Consider the following 17,690-nt stretch of genomic DNA (forward strand, 5'->3'; position numbering starts at 1 on the left):
TCCTTCTGCTAGAATCCCCAAATACCCCTGGGCATATGCAAACCTCAAACATGGACACACTACAAGCACCAGGAGTGCAAAAATAATATCTGCATATTCAGATGGCCTCAAAAAGCATAACGCACTGACAGTAGGGGCGTGGAGGTTTATAACCTTGACATCACGCATCTCATTTGCACGGCTCACCATCTAACGTGTGTGTGCTGCCCTCCAACTCTGGATGTTTTTTTCTCTGTCACCCAGGCTGGAGTATAGTGCTGTGATCACAGCTCACTGCAACCTCGAACTCCTGGGCTCAAGTGATTCTCCTGCCATAGCCTTCCAAGTGGCTGGGACTACAGGTGCATACCACCACTCTTGGCTAATTTTAAAATTCTTTTTAGAGACCAGGTTCCCTATGTTGCTCAGGCTGGTCTCTAACTCATGTCCTCAAGCTGTCCTCTCTCCTGGGCCTCCCAACGTGCTGGGATTACAGGCATGAGCTACCGTGCCCAGTGCCCCAACTCTGTCTTTTAATTCTTTGAGCCTCAGCTCTAAAAATGCTAAATGCCTGCTCTACTTAATGAACAATACAGGGCTGAAAAAGCCTACCTCATTCTGACCGGCTCTGGGCTCTGAACTAAAGATAATCTTCCTTCATTAAAAACCCCATCAACTTTATCTCTAAAGTTATTCCAAGAAAACTGCTTGAGCATTTCATAATTAACATGTGGCAGCAGGTGCTATGAACAAAGCAGGCACAATTACAATAACTAGAAGTCAATAATTCATAAACGATAATGTAGTATTAATCAATTATTGGGGCCTCAACAACGTTTAATGAGATTAAGCTGATTGCCAGGCTGAACTGTTGGATACATATTGATTTAATCAAAGTGCTTAATTAAACTATGTAAGTTGCCCACCAAATCATTACATCACAGCTTCCTTCAAAGGAGGACAGTTTCTATTTGCTTTTCTCTTCCTTGTGAACTAGAAATTGTTATTGATAGAAAAGAAATTAAGATAAGGATTCTTGCTGTTCATAACAACTTAAGAAATTGTCATGCCATCTGGCTGCATTTCTTTTCAATCATAAGGAATAAATGTTGTTTGCAGAAGTGTACTTAGAGTGCAATTTGGTATGTAGGAATTCTATGTTTTTTCCAGAGTGTTCAGAATCTTAGTAAACAAGGCTACATTATATACTTAAACAAAGAAGATAGTAGATTACAACCCTCCATTTTAAAGACTGAGAAACTGAGCCTCAAAGAAATTTTAAAAACCCTGCAAAACATTGAGATAAACCACGATTCAAATATAGGTGTCCCACACCCCTTTCCCAGCCTAAATTTTTCTCAAAACCTCAAATTAAGCTTTAATCTGCTGAAAACCAGAGAAGCATACTCATTTTACTCTATGAATTTTCAACAGTATCTTCCAGAAGCTGAAAGCTGCTTCCCCAGCAGCTGAAAGTTTTCAGAATCACTCATCATTTACAACGATGCATAAATCCTTGTCTTTTGACGTGCAGGTCCTCCTTTCACTTGTCATGTTGCTAATGATGGGAGTTATTTTTGTTGAACATTGAACAAAATGTTTTTTTGCTCGGTGTTTCAGCCCGATGATCCTGCCTGAGGGGAGACAGTGACAGCTCTGTTGAAGCATCCTGGGGTAGAGAGAGCCCTGCTGGTCTTTCTAATTAGGGCTTTACTCTGTCAGTTTCATGAATAGCCACTTCCTAACGGGATGTGCATCACTACATGTTGAGAATGCCCTTGCCCTGTAAAATTCTGGGATGTCAAAATCCGCAGCTGCCACCTGGACTCGATGCTCAATGAGCCACAGAAAATCAGCTGCAAGAAAGCTACATGCAGGACACTGGGGTAACACCAATTCCCTCTGAGCGGTGGCATGCAAGCTCTTAATGTGATCATCTGTTGTCAGGGAAAGGCAACACTGCACGTATTAGCTTGCGGGGTGAACTCGATCACTCCATCATTACCAAGGTGGCTCATGGACATACATTCTAATTATCACATTTTGGGCAGTTAATTTGCCCAATGACGCAGATCCTAACCTGTGTTCTTGAATCTCTCTTGCAAGGGAAATCAGTAGAGTGAGCTCCCAGCTATGGCCTCAAGAGGCTCCTGTTTACAAAAGCCAAACAACTTCCTTTCTACAACTTTGTTTGGGAGAACGGCGGTAGGAAACCACCGCGAACAAATTAGAAATTGCCATATCATTAATATTTGCATCCGTTTTCCTCCATTAAATCCAATCACTGCTTTCAAGAAGAAAAGAGAAGTGTTAGTACAATACAATCTTGGCATTCTGTAAGCAGGCTTGCAGTGTGACTGTATGTGTTTTGTTTTGGGGTGGGAGGAAGTCTCTGCAGCCGTATCATCACTCACCTCTAACAGAGTGGAATGAAGGATCCCACTAGGTCATGATCATTATGGAAAAATAGCTAGGATCCATCTCTAGGTTCTACTGTGTCATTCTATCCTGGCTTTTTGAAAGCATAGGAAACATTGACAAGCTATGCTGAGAATCATTCACTGTCCCTATTCACTGTAAGTACACCTGCCCTGCAAGTTGCAATTTAGAAGCTCCACCTTGGGACCAAGAGAATCTCCACCAGCTGCAAGGAAACAAGTTCGGTCCACAGCTGGAGGTACCTCAAGAAAGCCTCATAGACCACAACAACCGGGTGGAATGGATTAAATAACTTTTCTTTTTGAGGTTTCTGGTGTTGATGTTGGACACAGGTGACCAAAACCAGACAGAGAACGTGCCTCTGGGCAAATCAGTCATCTCACAGGAAAAAAAAAAAAAACCCACACTCTTCTGCCGATATTCAAAATATCAAAGAAAATTCAGGCAGAAAGCCCTGGAGAAAAACTGGTCCTTGGTTGGAATCTTAATTCAGAAATTCAAAAATATTTCTTCACTAAAATTCTTTGTATCTGCTAAGGAAAAAAATTATTCTAAGAATCACAAAAGAAAGGATACTCTTTTCAACAGGAGTAAAGTTGAATTCTAAATATAGAATAGCAGATATACTATCTCAAATTACAAGCAGACTTTCAAATTCATACCATTCATTATAGTAAACAAAAAATTGGCTTTCATTTTCCTTTCTAATGGAAAGAAGTAGCCTGTAAAATGGAAATATCGAGGGGTAAGAACCTCCATTTCTTGCAGATAGGCTAAATAATAGGCTAAAAACTTCCAACAATCCTCCAAATAAAACAACAAAAATAAAATATTTTTTCAAAAATATTGTTTTTAATGCATTGCTGAATTGATCTGAAAGAATAAATCTGTAGGTGCCAAAAATAAAATGAACTCAAAGAAACCTTGGAAGATAAGCAAACATCAAAGTGTATTTCCCCCCTAAGGGTTCCAGCCAAGCCCTGGAGACCTTGAGCTTCCACTTTGAAGGTTGCAAGGGACTCAGGGAACCAGGACTGAAGCATGGAGCCCACCCTTCATAGGGCATCCAGCAGGGAACCCTTGCCCAAAGCTGAGACCTCAAAGGTCTTCACTCTCAATTCACAGAAGAGGAGAGCAAGAACCAATTTTTATCTCTAATTTTTCCTAGGAATTTACAATGATAAGCAAATCCTCACATACATTTGAATTTATGATCCACATGAGGTCTCAAAAATCCAAAGTAGAGAGTATGGTCATCCTAATTTTCTAGCTTTCTCAAGTGACTACAACAGAAACAAATACCCCCCCCCCAAAAAAAAAAAACAAAGAAAAGAAAAAGAAACAAATGCAAATGCTTTTTTGCCAGGCTAGCCATTGAGCCCCAGGTTTCAGGCCAGTTCTCATGGCCCCATGCTCTAGTGAACCCAGGATCCAGACCTGTCTCAGTAGACCCAGCCCCCATGCCAGTCCTCTGAGATTTAGTTGACAGGTCCACCCCCAGGGACCTCTGCATCAGCCTGGCCCCTGTAGACCTAGGACCTAGCTTCTAGCTACCCCAGTGGACCCTGGCTTCAAGTTCACCCCAGTGAATCCAGGCTCCAGATGCACACACCTGCTGACCCAGGCACCTGCCCAAGGACTGCAACAGGAAGTCTGCCTGTGTATCATGCCAGGTGGCCTACCAAGAATCTCTGGATCAATGAAATAAAGAGCTTATTTTTCAAATAAGTAAAGATAACTAACAAACCTTTATCTAAACTAAGTAAGAAAAGAGGAGAGAAGATTCAGATAAAATGATAAATGAAACAAGAGGCACAACAACTTACACTATGAAAATACAAAGTATCGTAAGAGACTACTATGCCAACAAATTGGATAATCTAAAAGAAATGGATAAATTCCTAAAAATATGCAACCTACCAAGACTAAATCATAAAGAAATAGAAAACATGAACAGATTAATAACAAGTAAGGAAACTAAATCAGTAATCAAAAACTCCCAACAAAGCAAAGCTCAGGACTTGATGGCTTCACTGGTGAATTCTACCAAATATTGAAAGAATTAATCCTAGTCCTTTACAAATTGAAGAGGAGGGAATCCAAACAATTGAAGAGGAGGGAACACTTCCTAGTTAATTTCATAAGTCCAGAATTACCCTAATACTAAAGCCATACAAGGACACTACAAGGAAAGAACATTACAGGCCAATACCCTCGATGAACATAGATGCAAAAATTCTCAAGAAAATAATAGCAAACAAAATTCAAGAGCACCTTAAAAGGATCATACACCATGATCGTGTGGGATTTATTTCTAGGATGGCTCAACATAAGCAAATGTCCTACAGTAAATGTGATACATGAGATTAACAGAGTGAAGGGTAAAAATTATGTGATCATTACAGTGTGATCACTGTAGAAAAAGCATTTGACAAAATTCAACATTCTTTCATGATAAAAACTCTCAACAAATTCAGTATAAAAAAATTTTTTGCAACATAATAAAGGCCAATATGAAAAGCCCACACACAGCTAGCTACATATTTACAGGTGAAAAGCTAAAAGCTTTTTCTCTACTATCGGGAACAATACAAAGATGTCCACTATCATCACTTTGATTCAATATAGTATAGAAGTTCTAGCTAGAGAAATTAGACAAGAAAAGAAATAAAACACATCCAAAGTAGAAAGGAAAAAGTAAAACTGTTTCTGCAGATGACATGATCTTATATATAGAAAACCCTAAAGACTCCAGCACCTGAAAAAATTAAAATTAATAAACCAATTCAGTAAAGTTGCTGAATACAAAAATAACATACAAAAATCAGTAGCACTTCTACACTAACAATGAACTATTTGAAAAACAAATCAAGAAAACAATGTCATTTACAATAACATCAAAGATACTTAAAAAAAATTTAACCAAGGAGGTGAAAGATCTGTACACTGAAAACTATTGATAAAATAAATTGAAGAAGACACAAATAAGTGAAAAGGTATGGATTCATGGATTTTAGGTATGCTTCATGGATTTTAAAATTTAATATTGTTAAAATGTCCATACAATCCAAAGCAGTTTACAGATTCAATGCAATCCTTACCAAAATTACAATGACACTCTTCAAAGAAATAGAAAAAACAATCCTAAAATTTATATGAGACCACAAAAGACCCAAATTATCCAAAGCAATATTGATCAAAAAGAAAAAGATGGAAGCATCACACTACCTGATTTCAAGGTATACTGTAAATCTATAGCAATCAAAACAGCATGGTTCTGGCATAAAAACAAACTTATAGACCAGTGAAACAGAACAGAGAGCCCATAATTAAATCCATGCATTTATGGCCAACTTATTTTTGACATAGATGCCACGAACACACAATAGGGAAAGGACAATCTCTTCAAGAAATGATATTATAGCCAGGCATGATGGCTCATGCCTATAATCCTAGCACTTTGGGAGGCCAAGGTGGGTGGATAGTTTGAGCTCAGGAGTTCGAGACCAGCCTGAGCAAGAGTGAGACCCCTGTCTCTACTAAAAATAGGAATAAATTAGGTGGACAACTAAAAATATATATATAAAGAATTAGCAGGGCACGGTGGCACATGCCTGTAGTCCCAGCTACTCTGGAGACTGAGGCAGAAGGATTGCTTGAGCCCAGGAGTTTGAGGTTGCTGTGAGCTAGGCTGACACCACAGCACTCACTCTAGGCCAGGCAACAGAGTGAGACTGTCTCAAGAAAAAAAGAAAAGGAAAGGAAAGAGGAAAGGAAAGGAAAGAGGAAAGGAAAGGAAAGGAAAGGAAAGGAAAGGAAAGGAAAGGAAAGGAAAGGAAAGGAAAGGAAAGGAAAGGAAAGGAAAGGAAAGGAAAGGAAAGGAAAGGAAAGGAAAGGAAAGGAAAGGAAAGGAAAGGAAAGGAAAGGAAAGGAAGAAAGAAAGAAAGAAAGAAAGAAAGAAAGAAAGAAAGAAAGAAAGAAAGAAAGAAATGATGTTGAGAACACTGGATATGAAAGAAAGAAAGAAAGAAAGAAAGAAAGAAAGAAAGAAAGAAAGAAAGAAAGAAAGAAAGAAAGAAAGAAAGAAAGAAAGAAAGAAAGAAAGAGAAAGAAATGATGTTGAGAACACTGGATATCTACGTGAAGCAAAGTGAAACTGGGCCTTTATCTCATACCATATACAAAGTCAGTTCAAAATAAATTAAAGACTTAACATAAGACCTAAAACCTTAGAATTCCAAAAAGAAATACCATAGACTAGGTGGCTTAAACATAAACATTCATTTTCTCAGTTCTAGAAGCTGGAAGTCTGAGATCAGGGTACCAGCATAGTTGGGTTTTGGTAAAGGCTCTCCATATGGCTTACTGATCATCCACCTTCTCTCTGTCCTCACATGGCAGAGAGAGAGGAAATGATCTCTCTGGTGTCTCCTCTTTTAAGGACACCAGTCCTATCAGGACCATACCTTTATGACCTCATTTGACCTTAATTACTTCCTTACTCCAAATACAATTACATTGAGGGTAGTGCTTCAACTTTTGAATGGGGTTGGGGGGTGGAGGGAGAGAATCAATCTAAATTCATACATAAGAGTATTATAGAGCAATAAAAATTGAATGATTCAAATGTGAACTCAAACACATCAGCATGGTTCAATCTCAAAACTATGTTTAACAAAATAAGCATTCGTACACACACATAGATGCCCATTTTCTTGGTGTTCCTTAATTTGGAGACCTATATGTTATATGAATTCTAAGTATTAAATTAAAAATAAAGCTCTTTTTAAAGAAGACCTAAATTCTGATTTCTGCCTCCACATTTAATAGCTATGCAACCATATACAAGTCACCTTTTGCTCACAGGGTCTAACTTTCATTATCTGTAAAATGGGACTTTTTTTTCCCCTAACACATTATTCTCACAAGTGTAAAAGAAGACTGTTACATAAAACTCAATGAAAATAAAGCAAAAAGTTAAAAAATATAAAAAGAAGTAACAAATTAGGAGAAAACATCCTCTGTGTTTGTAACAATGATCAATAATTGAAAAATATTTGCTAAATGAATGAATCAGTATTTAACAAAAAATATTCCTAATACACAAAAAGCTCCTTATAAATCATTTAAAGAAAGACAATCATCTACTCATCTCATAGACAAATTAGATAAATGATTTTTTAAATAAGCAATTTAAATAAAAAGTAAGAAATATAAATAACAAACATTTAAAAATATGGACCACCTGAGTCATGCCCAAAGAAATTCAAATTAAAATAACACTGAAATGGTGAGGTATTTAGGAAGGGGGAGTTAAAATTTCTAAAAAATGTAGAAAACAAATAAATCCATTATTGATCTAGCCATAGAGGAAAACAATCTCCTATACTCTTTGTAGGGGTGTACAGTGGTAGCACAGAATTTGGTGAGGCTTTCAATTCTCAGAATTCATAGGGAAAAGATTTGGACTTCCGCAGGAAGTAATTGTCAGAAAGGCTAATTTAAGTCCATTTTACCTAAATTTCAAGGCTCCATACAAAGGAGTTCACATGTTTGTGTGTGAGAGAGTGTGTGTAGCATTTGTCTACTACAAGATAATCATAAAACTATCAGCAGCAATTGTCTGAGGAGGAATAAGGAGTTATTTTCACATTTTTTACTCTATGCATTTTTTAAACAAGAATGACATGTTGGCACTTTGTAGTTCAATTTTTTAATTTTAGATGTGAAATATAGCTGGAGACACTCAGGAAATAATATAACAGACATTCATCTTTAAAAGTTGTTAACATTTTGCCATATTTTCTTTAGAACTCTTTTTCTTTAAGAGATACAAACTCCCCAATAGATTTCAAACACATTTCCCTTTGGATTTCTGCTTCCTCTGTTCTCAGATGAAATCATTATCTCGAATCTGGTCGTGTTTGCTGTTTTTCTGCATGTCTTTCTAGTTTTTCTACACAGGTAAATATCCAAGAACAATTAATGATATTGTTTCGTTACCTGAAAACCATATCTTATAATGGGGACTTTAATAATGGACTCATGGTCGTGTTGTGAGGCTTCTATGAATACACACATGTACCAGAGCATCATCTGGCGAGCACAGCCATGTGTTGATAGGTATGGAAGATACATGAAGAGTTTGGGTTAGGTTTTTGTGCCTTACGTGCAGGGGCCATGAGACAGAAACGCATCTAGATCACGGAGACATGGGGTTGCCATCTGGTCCCCGGCCAGCCTGTGAAGGAGCAGCTCTTCTCAGTAGAACCTTGGGGAGACCCATGCTGCCTGGGGTGATGTGGATGTGTGGCACAGTTTTGGAGAATGCTATTCCCCTACCTTTCCACGGAATCCAGAAACTCTCTGAAAACCCAGCAATGAGAGTGGCTAAGGTCCTTTACACAGCTGTAAGGACAGCAGCCAACTACCAAGAGAAGTCCAAGCATCAGGAGAGGAATAGAGTGGCCCGTATGTGGAGACTGTGGCCAATGGCTGCTTTCTGAGCACGTTGGTGCCTACCTTGGAGACCCTGAGAAATACCGAGGAAAGAGGCAACTTTTCAAGAGAGGATAAAGGTCCTGCATTGTGGGTGGGACCAAGAATAGGTGTAGGGATTTCATCTGTTTGTTCAATAAATATTTACTGTGCACCTGCTTTGTACAGAGACTGTGTTAGGTCCCTAAAGACACAACGGTGAAAAAATACAGCATGCAGTCTATGCGTTCATGGAACTCTGTTGTAAGGGCAAGGAAGGAAAGATAAAAACGTCATGCTACAGAGACATTCTAGGTGGGGAAACCACATTAGATATGGTGATCCAGGAAGGCCTCCTCCATCTGAGCTGGCAGAATAGACAACAAAGGGAAAAATAACCACACAAAGCTATGGAAGAAAAGTGTTGGACTGAGAGAGAACAGCAAATACAGAGACCTAGGGGAGGAGTTTAGGTTGTTATGTTCAAAAAAACAGAAAGAGGTAAGATGGTTGAAGGGTATTGAGTGACAGAGGGGTAAGATATGGGTGGGAAAGGCATGTGGAGTAGTCTTGTTGAGGCGGTAAAATTTAGATTTTACTAAAGTTATAAGTGTTATTAATGTTAACATGACTACATGGTACTCAACACAATGGAAAGGCCTAGAACATATTACTTGTAATATAAACAATTATTCTTATACATGGGAAATTGTATCTTAAAGTGTTTTCCTTCATTACTGCACAGCTGAAATAGGTGGTGGAGTGCAGGAGTTAGGGTCATGGGGTTTAGGATTCAGACAGTTTTGCTATAAATCCATGCTCTAGCTCTTATTTATCTCATATGACTTTCTCACGGCCTCAATTTCATCATCTGAACATGAAAATAATACATGTAAATTTTTTCTTACTGCACAAGGCTGTTGTGTGGAACAATTAGTCATATGTAAATATTTTGTAAACAGTTAATTACTTTAAAATATGTAAATCATCATATCACATGAACAAATTTATAGACTAGAATGTTCTGGGATTGATTCTGATGAAATACATGTTTCTGCTACAATAACTGCATATAGTCAATTCGAGTATTCTTGCTAATTGAAAAAATTATTCAGGTAATACAAAATTCATTTCATTTTCCCCTGAAATAGATTATATTTTATAGCATATTAGCTTTATAATTATGTTTAGCCTGAGTTCTTATATAACTTGCAGGCCTCTGAAAATGTGTATTTCCAAAACTGAACTCATTATCCCTCCACAACAGTCTTATTCTGTTTCTTATATATTTCTTTGTTGGCATTTAACTATCCACGCACCAACCAAAGCATAATAGAAATATTTCAACTCCTTACCCACCATCCCTACTCTCAACCAATCACCAAGACATCTCACTTCTTAGATACAGCTCCTAAATATATACCCTTCCCTTCAATTTCCCTAGACCTATCTTCCTTTGAGAAGGAAGATCACCCATATAGATGACCTCATCACTCATATAGATGACCAACCATTGCTACTGTTTCTTAAACATGCACTACGTGGTAGGTACTAATCTTAGCTCTTTACAATCTTCAGATCGCTGCATGAAAAATCAGATGGGGAAACTACAGCACAAAGCGTTTAAGCATCTTTTCTAAGGTCATAACGTTAATAAATGGCAGAGCCAAGTCTCGAACCCCAGAGAGCCTGAATCTAGGGTCTAAATGCTTAAGAGTTCCTCCATCCTGGACTCCACGTCACCATTACTCTCCTCACTCCAGACTTTCCTCCACATTACTGCCACAAAACTTTCCTCCAAAGCAAATCTGATCTTGTCATTACTCTGCTTTTAATAGTGTGCTATTAGCTCATCACTGCCTCCAAGAGAAACTTCCTAACATGAAAAAGAAGACCATTTATGGTTTAGCCCAACTTACTTTTCTCAGGTTATCTTCTGTCCCCATAGACAATCTACCATCCTGTAGTCCTGGCACCCTGAGATTTTCACAGCACCATGTCCAAGCCTCCTTGCCTCTGCAACGCAATTTTTCTACTTGCACAAAGACCACTGCCTCCATTTTTCTACACATAGAAGTCTGACTTCAAGATGCAGATCAAATGGCATTTACACTGATGGTTCTATCATTCATAAAACGGACATGATAATCATCTTCTTTCTTAATTCAGAAGGCAGCTATGAGAGCCAAACGACATTACATAAAACTCTGTAAGGGTAAAATACTTTGTGATAGACGTAAGTCAAGCTACTCAACTACCTATAAGGTTTCACAGTCTTTCACACCCCCTCCAACCACCCTTTGTAGGAAGAAGGATCCTGGGCTCTCCTTTTATTGGAGTGACGAGGCCAAACTGGGAAGCAGAAAGAAGATATTCAACCAGTCTAAACACCATAGAGTTTTGAGGGTTTGTGTTGAGAGAGGGTAGCATTTCTGTGAGTTACTATGTGCGTGCAGATCAACAACTGTGAGAAAGAGAAGGAAAAACAAATTTAAGATGGTTTGGATGTGTTTTATATAATCTCCTTTCATGTCTTCTCAAGAAAGATTTGAGTTGTTCTTCAAATAGGTTTTGAATTCTCAACTAAGCTTTCATTAAAAGCAAAGCTGTGTCAATGTAAGACCACCATGCAAGTGGGGCTTATACCATTGACCCTTGTGGGTGTAAGTCCCCCTTTGATTTTACCATGCAGATAAATTCTATCTTCTCTGTGCCTCCTGTGAACTTCGTTTAGCTCCTGTTCTACTACAACTTGCTGTATTACAATGACCTGTTTACATGCCTTTCACACACACACATGTTCCCTATAGATTGTGAGTGCCTCAGTGACAAAGATTAAACGATATTTATCTTTGTACTACTAGTCTCTGCCATGGTTCTTAGCCCTGGTTGCCTGGAGAGATGGAAATCCCAAGGCAAGAAAAGGGCACAGTTCAGTTTCTCTAATTCTAACTCCTTTTATTAAAGATTTCCATGGAGAGAAGTCCTTATGATCTTGTAGTTAATTTTTTTTAGCTCTAATGTTTGTCAGAAGCAGCACTGTATATATATATATATAAATACTTAGCCAGGAGGTAAGAGGCTGTGGTCTAGAGCTACCTCTGCCACCAACTAGCCACGTTGCCTACACCCTACACGGGTCAGTTCGTGTCCCCTACCAGCAATTGAGAAATCTGGACTCTATAGTCTTTACAGATTGTTAGTCTCTAAAATTCAGTGATCCCATATAATACTTGGCCCCACATGCCTCTGGGAAGTAAAAACACAGAAATCTCCAGAAGGAGAGGCTTTGGCTCCACTTGAGTTTGTTTCACTTGGACCAACCACTGTTGTCACTTCTATCTCTCCCCATGGAAAGCTCCCTTCTTCATACCTGATCAGGTGTCTCAAAAAGAGGCAAAGGCCAGAGAGAATGGAAAATGATTTGCAAAGAAGCCAAAAGGGGAATTCTGTAACTGTGTATTTTTCCACTCTGTTCTAATTTAAAACCACTTACAAGTGACAACTCCCAACCCTGAGGCAGGTGCCTGTGGTAGCTCATTACACCCTCGGGACCCCATGTAAATCTTTTTTCTGAGAACAGCTATTGTCTTCCAAGGAAAAGCTTTTAGCATAATGGCAGGCTGAATAGAACATTGCTTTTGTAAGAATGTTTTTAAGAAAAAGAAAAAGAGAAAGGTATTCTTTAACAACTGCAAATGCAACCTCCTGCTGCCCCCCCCTCCCCACTTCAGCCCCCCTGGAAAGAACAGTGGGTGAGCCTTAGGAGACTGTGGCAGGGGAGTGAGATTATCTCACCTCCAGGGACCAAAAAGGTTACGCTCTGCTTTTTTTAGGTTATAATAAATGCAGGGTGGAGGTTCTCAGATTGCAAAAATAGCAGATCCACTCCTTCCCATCCACCTTTGTTGTTTCCTGGCTTCTCACCAGTGAGTCAGTCAGTGACTGTTCACTTGGAGAATAAGCGTTTCTAATAAGAGAATGACATTTTCCCTCAGTAAATTCCCACAATTGGTTCCACCTCTCAGCTCACTCATGAGGACAGTCCACAACACAAAGTTGTCATGGGATCTGAACAGACAGATGTCCAATTAAACAATAAACCTTTTAAGAAAAATAAAGCATCCATCAGAGATGTAGCTCCCCAAACTAAAAGGGGACCCAACCTTCTCTTGGCTGTAATCGTACTTTAGAACATGAAGTTATGGGGGAAACGTAGAGAAAATGGAAAGTTAACAAAACGATGGAGGCCTTCAATAAGCAGTGTGATTTGACTGTATGCATTTCTGGGTAGCTTTCCAGTAAGGGCAAAGCCTAAAGGGTGTGGGGGATGATAATTGGGAATGTGTTCAGAGGGTCGCCACCTGCAAAATGTAGATAAAGACAAGTATAGAGAGGCCCCATCGTCATGAGTAAGAGTAATTTCCACACAAAGGTAAGTCCACGCAGAATTTCCATTCCATGTGAGAAGAAACAGAAAGTAGGCATGGTCTGAGAAATGGCTGAGTCTGGAAAAAGATAGAACCACTCTCCTCTCCAGGTTTAGATAAATAATGACCCCAAATTGTTTGCTCTCTGTTGCTCTCTAGTTCTGCTTAAACTCAGCATCTCTCGCAGTTCAAATGCAAGAAAGCAGACACACCACCTACCTACCCACACCCACATGTACACATCCCATTCCTGAAGAGCACACACAATAACGAGAGATAACTGCTCAACTCTACCTGGAAGTTGCACATTCAAAAGATCTGCTAATCAAAGGACCTGCTAACATATAATGTGTTAAAGAATTTAACTAAGCTAAGGGCAATCATACCAGAATACCACTAGCCAAAGGAGAATAGTGAGGACTGAACCATGACCTTTCTTCTCCTGCCCAAATCTCTTTCTAAGAGTCCTGGTAAGTCACGCCTGCAAATGATAAAATCTCATTTAACAGGTTTGTATTAACCCTGTATAATATGGCTTACTTTCCAACCTGATTCCAGCATAGCATCATATAACAGGTAAAAGACTCCCTTATCTTAATTAAGTCAAGCATTCCTTTCTAATGACTCAAGGTCTTTAGACAAAGCTTAACTCTTCCAATCAACTGTCAAACAATGAATCCCTAAAACCCACCTATGACTTGTAAACCCCCACTTGGAGATGTCCTGCCTTTTCTAACAGAACCAATGTACACCTTCTCTGTATTGATTTATGTTTTACCTGTAATTTCTGTCTCCATGAATGTATAAAACCAAACTATAATCTAGCTACCTCCGGCAGTTTTTCTAAGACCTCTTGAGACCATGTTCCCCAGGCCACAGTCACATATATTTGTCTTGAATAAACTTCTTGAAATTATTATACAGAGTTGGATTTTTTTTCCATTTACACTAGTCTCAGAAAGCAATGGAAATAATTTCCTAGGTTGACCCTTTCCACCAAGCCTATCCACAGTCTGCTCATTGGATGTCTTCTGTTCCAACCTACTGGGACCTTTATTTCATTCTCTAGGATTCTATTCACTCCTCGCTCACTCTCTGCTATGCAAACCCAAAATGTCCTGGGCTCCTTTGACATCCTGAATCCTACAGTTAGGAAGGTCTGGGACTTCCTGATTTCCCAATGCCTCATCCATCACTAAGAGACTCTGAAGCTAGATTGGATCCTTTTGTAGCAGTTCCCTTCAATCAACGATATCCCCGCAAGCCCATCTCTTCCATAATGGCTTCAGTGACAATCTCTCAGGGAACTTCCTTGTTCACTGTCCCACTGAAAACAGCAGAGAGTGACTTCACTCTTGAAGATAAGCCAGCATTTTGGTTATGAGGGCTCCAATCCCAAAGTGTAAATATGAACCTTCTTTATTGGGAGCATTGTGAGAAGGTACTGTCCTCAATTCTACAAAGAGCAGTAAAGATTACAGCTAGCAAATCTGATGACTACTGAACTGAAAATATATTTATCAAGAAAGTAAAGCTAAATGTTTCCAGGAAAATATCTTTCTTAAAAGAAAATGCTTTTGAAAAATAAATCAAATGAAATAAATGCTTCTGGGGGACTCTCTGGAGCCCAGACCCTGCGACAAACTAAAAGTAATCAATAAATTGTCCTCAATAATCTCCAGGTCTGGGGCTTTACACAAGACCACAAGGGGAACAAGCCTTGAGAGAGGAGTTCCCCTGGGGGGTGGGGAGTGGGGGTCCATAGCCATGCTCTTATTTCTTGGGTTTGTAAAATAAGACTAATCCTGTGCAGTGGAAAGAAAGTCAGTGCACAAATACCTCCTTATGAGGGGTGAGTGGCAGCCACTGAACCAGAAACTAGCCAGATCACAGCTGAATATAATCCCACACTGAAGGTGACCTAGTCCCTGGGAGGAAGGAGGCAGATAAAACAATTTAATCTCACCTGGAGGGAGGACTGAAGGCAGGAGAATCTTGAGCTTTTTGTTCATTTGCTCTTTTCTCCTCCTAAATCAATACATCACATTCCATGGTTCAAAGGATGTTAAGTGGTTTCATTTCTGGTTTACAGGCATAGTTCATTGCACTTTTGAGGGTAGGTGGTATTTATATTGTCTTTTTTTTTCTTTTAGAAACATAATAATGGCATATGTTCTTACATATATTGCAACCAGCCCTGTGCATTATTTATTATATAGCTCGGCTGAGACTGTGCCTCCTGTACAGCTCAAGCCATGCAATCTCAGCTCTATGTGGGGCTCTGAGGAGTCTAAGGAAAGGCCTTTGAATCAAAAGAATCTCCTCTCTCCCTTCCTGTCACGGTGCCTAAAACATGCACCATGAAAATGTTTCCACTGGGTTAGAAAAGGAAAATAAAATTCACTGTGAGCAGGAAGAGAGCGATACATTTATCTGTGGTCAATTTAGCATGAGTTGTTAAATTTGATGCTAGTTTTTAATAATTTTAGGATGTAGAACCGGGAAGATAGGAAGCTCTGGCTCCCGGAGTGCAACCAGAATGTTGATGCTGAACAGGTGCTATGATGATGCAGCCAGCACATTGGTTGTGTGCATGGACCCTGGAATCAGAATAACAAGGTTGGAAATCTGGCACCACCACTGGTCATGGTATTTTACCTCCCAGAGCCCCACTTATCCTATCTACAAAAGCCGGGGGGGGGGGGGAGTCCTTAAATTAATCCTCATGATGAAATACCACTCTTCTATATAATCCACACAAATAAGATTTTCAGTGAGCAGGAAAAATAGGCTGGAACTCCTCCTGCACAATTTGGAAAGATGGGAAGGGCATCAGCCTTTGCCACTTTTTAGCTATATTATGACCTTAGATCACTCCTGGGACTGGTTACAAAACTTGCAGAGCCCAGTGCAAAATGAAAACATGGAGCCTCTTGTTCAAGACTTTTTAAAAAATAACTTAAATATGGTGACAGAGAGCATTAAACAAAGTGCATGGTCCTTCTAAGCAGAGGATCTCTGCAAATGTACAGGTGACATGCCTATGAAGAGAGCCGTCATTGGTCCTTTTGCCTAGAAAACCATAGTACTGGTTTTCTCAAGATCTAGCTCAGTGATTATCACTTGCAAGCGACAAAAGGAAAACAAATAGCATTCATCTGACCATCACAGGAACCCTCCCTATTCTTGCCCATAATACTTCTTGAGACAAACAAAAGCCCACACACTAGCATGTGCTTAAGAGAAAAAACTGGAATGATATATGAGAGTATACAGTTGTTATAACTAATCTTACAGAACAGCAGAAACCAGCCTCTTTTGATTCATACAAGTGTATGCTATGAGATCTTTTCTCTCTCTCTCCCTCTGTCTTTTTTTAACTGAGCTATTTCTTGGAATGCCAAATCATTTAGGGGCTTTTGCCATGTTTGAAGTCCTCTTCTTAAAGTAAGAATAATCTCTGTAGATATAATATTAACATGGCACCAAAGTCAGCACAAACAAAAATGTAAAAACAAGAGGCACCTTTATGTCATAGTGACACACTGGGCCTCCACTCAGCTCCTCTTTAGAAACAGAACCTGAAAAACAGACTAAACAGCCACTTTCTTAAATAAACAATCGTTCAGGGAAGGTTGCCCTGGAAAGATTACTGTCTCTAGCTCCCAATCGCTGCTTATCTGCCCAGCAGAGAACTCTGTAACTATTACAGAAATTGCTCTTAAATGCATAAAAAACATAAAAGGATTTTTTGGAAGATCCCTTATTATTCATTAAAGCATTTTAGGGCCTCATTAATTCAGATGGGATAATCAGTTGTTGATTAGCCAGGTTGTTAAGCACCCATTGTCAGATGCTGATGGGGTGTGAGAAATTATATTTTCTATCCACCAAAGAGTCACCTGAATGAGGTCAGCACTTCATCAGATAAAGCTGTATCTTCTAGGAAAATATTAGCTGGGTCTCCATTCTTTTCTTTCATCTCTCAAACTTCTCTGCATCATAAAACATTCCTTATTCTATTTGCTTTCTCTTGCCTAGCTAAGGTCTGAAGCTGTCAAAATCCGTTTTCAAAAGCTAGTTGGTAACAGGTAAGTTACACTTGTGCACTTATTCTCAGGACTCTAACATTAAAAAGGCATGTGGGCTGGGGGTCTGGGTGTGTGCGCGCGTGTACATGCATCTGGATTTGGCTTTGGCTTTGGTTTTGTTTCACAGTTCTTATCTAGGTAGGGCTTCCTCTACACCTTCAGTCTTTCAGATCCAGGTGGCGTTCAGATTATCAAGGGGATGCTTCAGCCAGGGCTGAGTGACTCAACTTCCTTCCTTTCCAAACCTTGACTGAGAGTAGCAGAGCAGCAGTGA

General features: G+C 39.3%; 1 protein-coding gene across 1 annotated transcript in view; it reads right to left on the reverse strand.

The window, feature by feature from the left end:
• The window catches only part of AGBL1 (AGBL carboxypeptidase 1), a 263,632-nt gene that overhangs the window by 210,935 nt on the left and 35,007 nt on the right, over positions 1-17,690 (reverse strand). The gene's annotated exons all lie outside the window — the stretch shown is intronic.

This window comes from Microcebus murinus, chromosome 7 (genome assembly GCF_040939455.1).
Source record: "Microcebus murinus isolate Inina chromosome 7, M.murinus_Inina_mat1.0, whole genome shotgun sequence".
NCBI lineage: Eukaryota > Metazoa > Chordata > Mammalia > Primates > Cheirogaleidae > Microcebus > Microcebus murinus.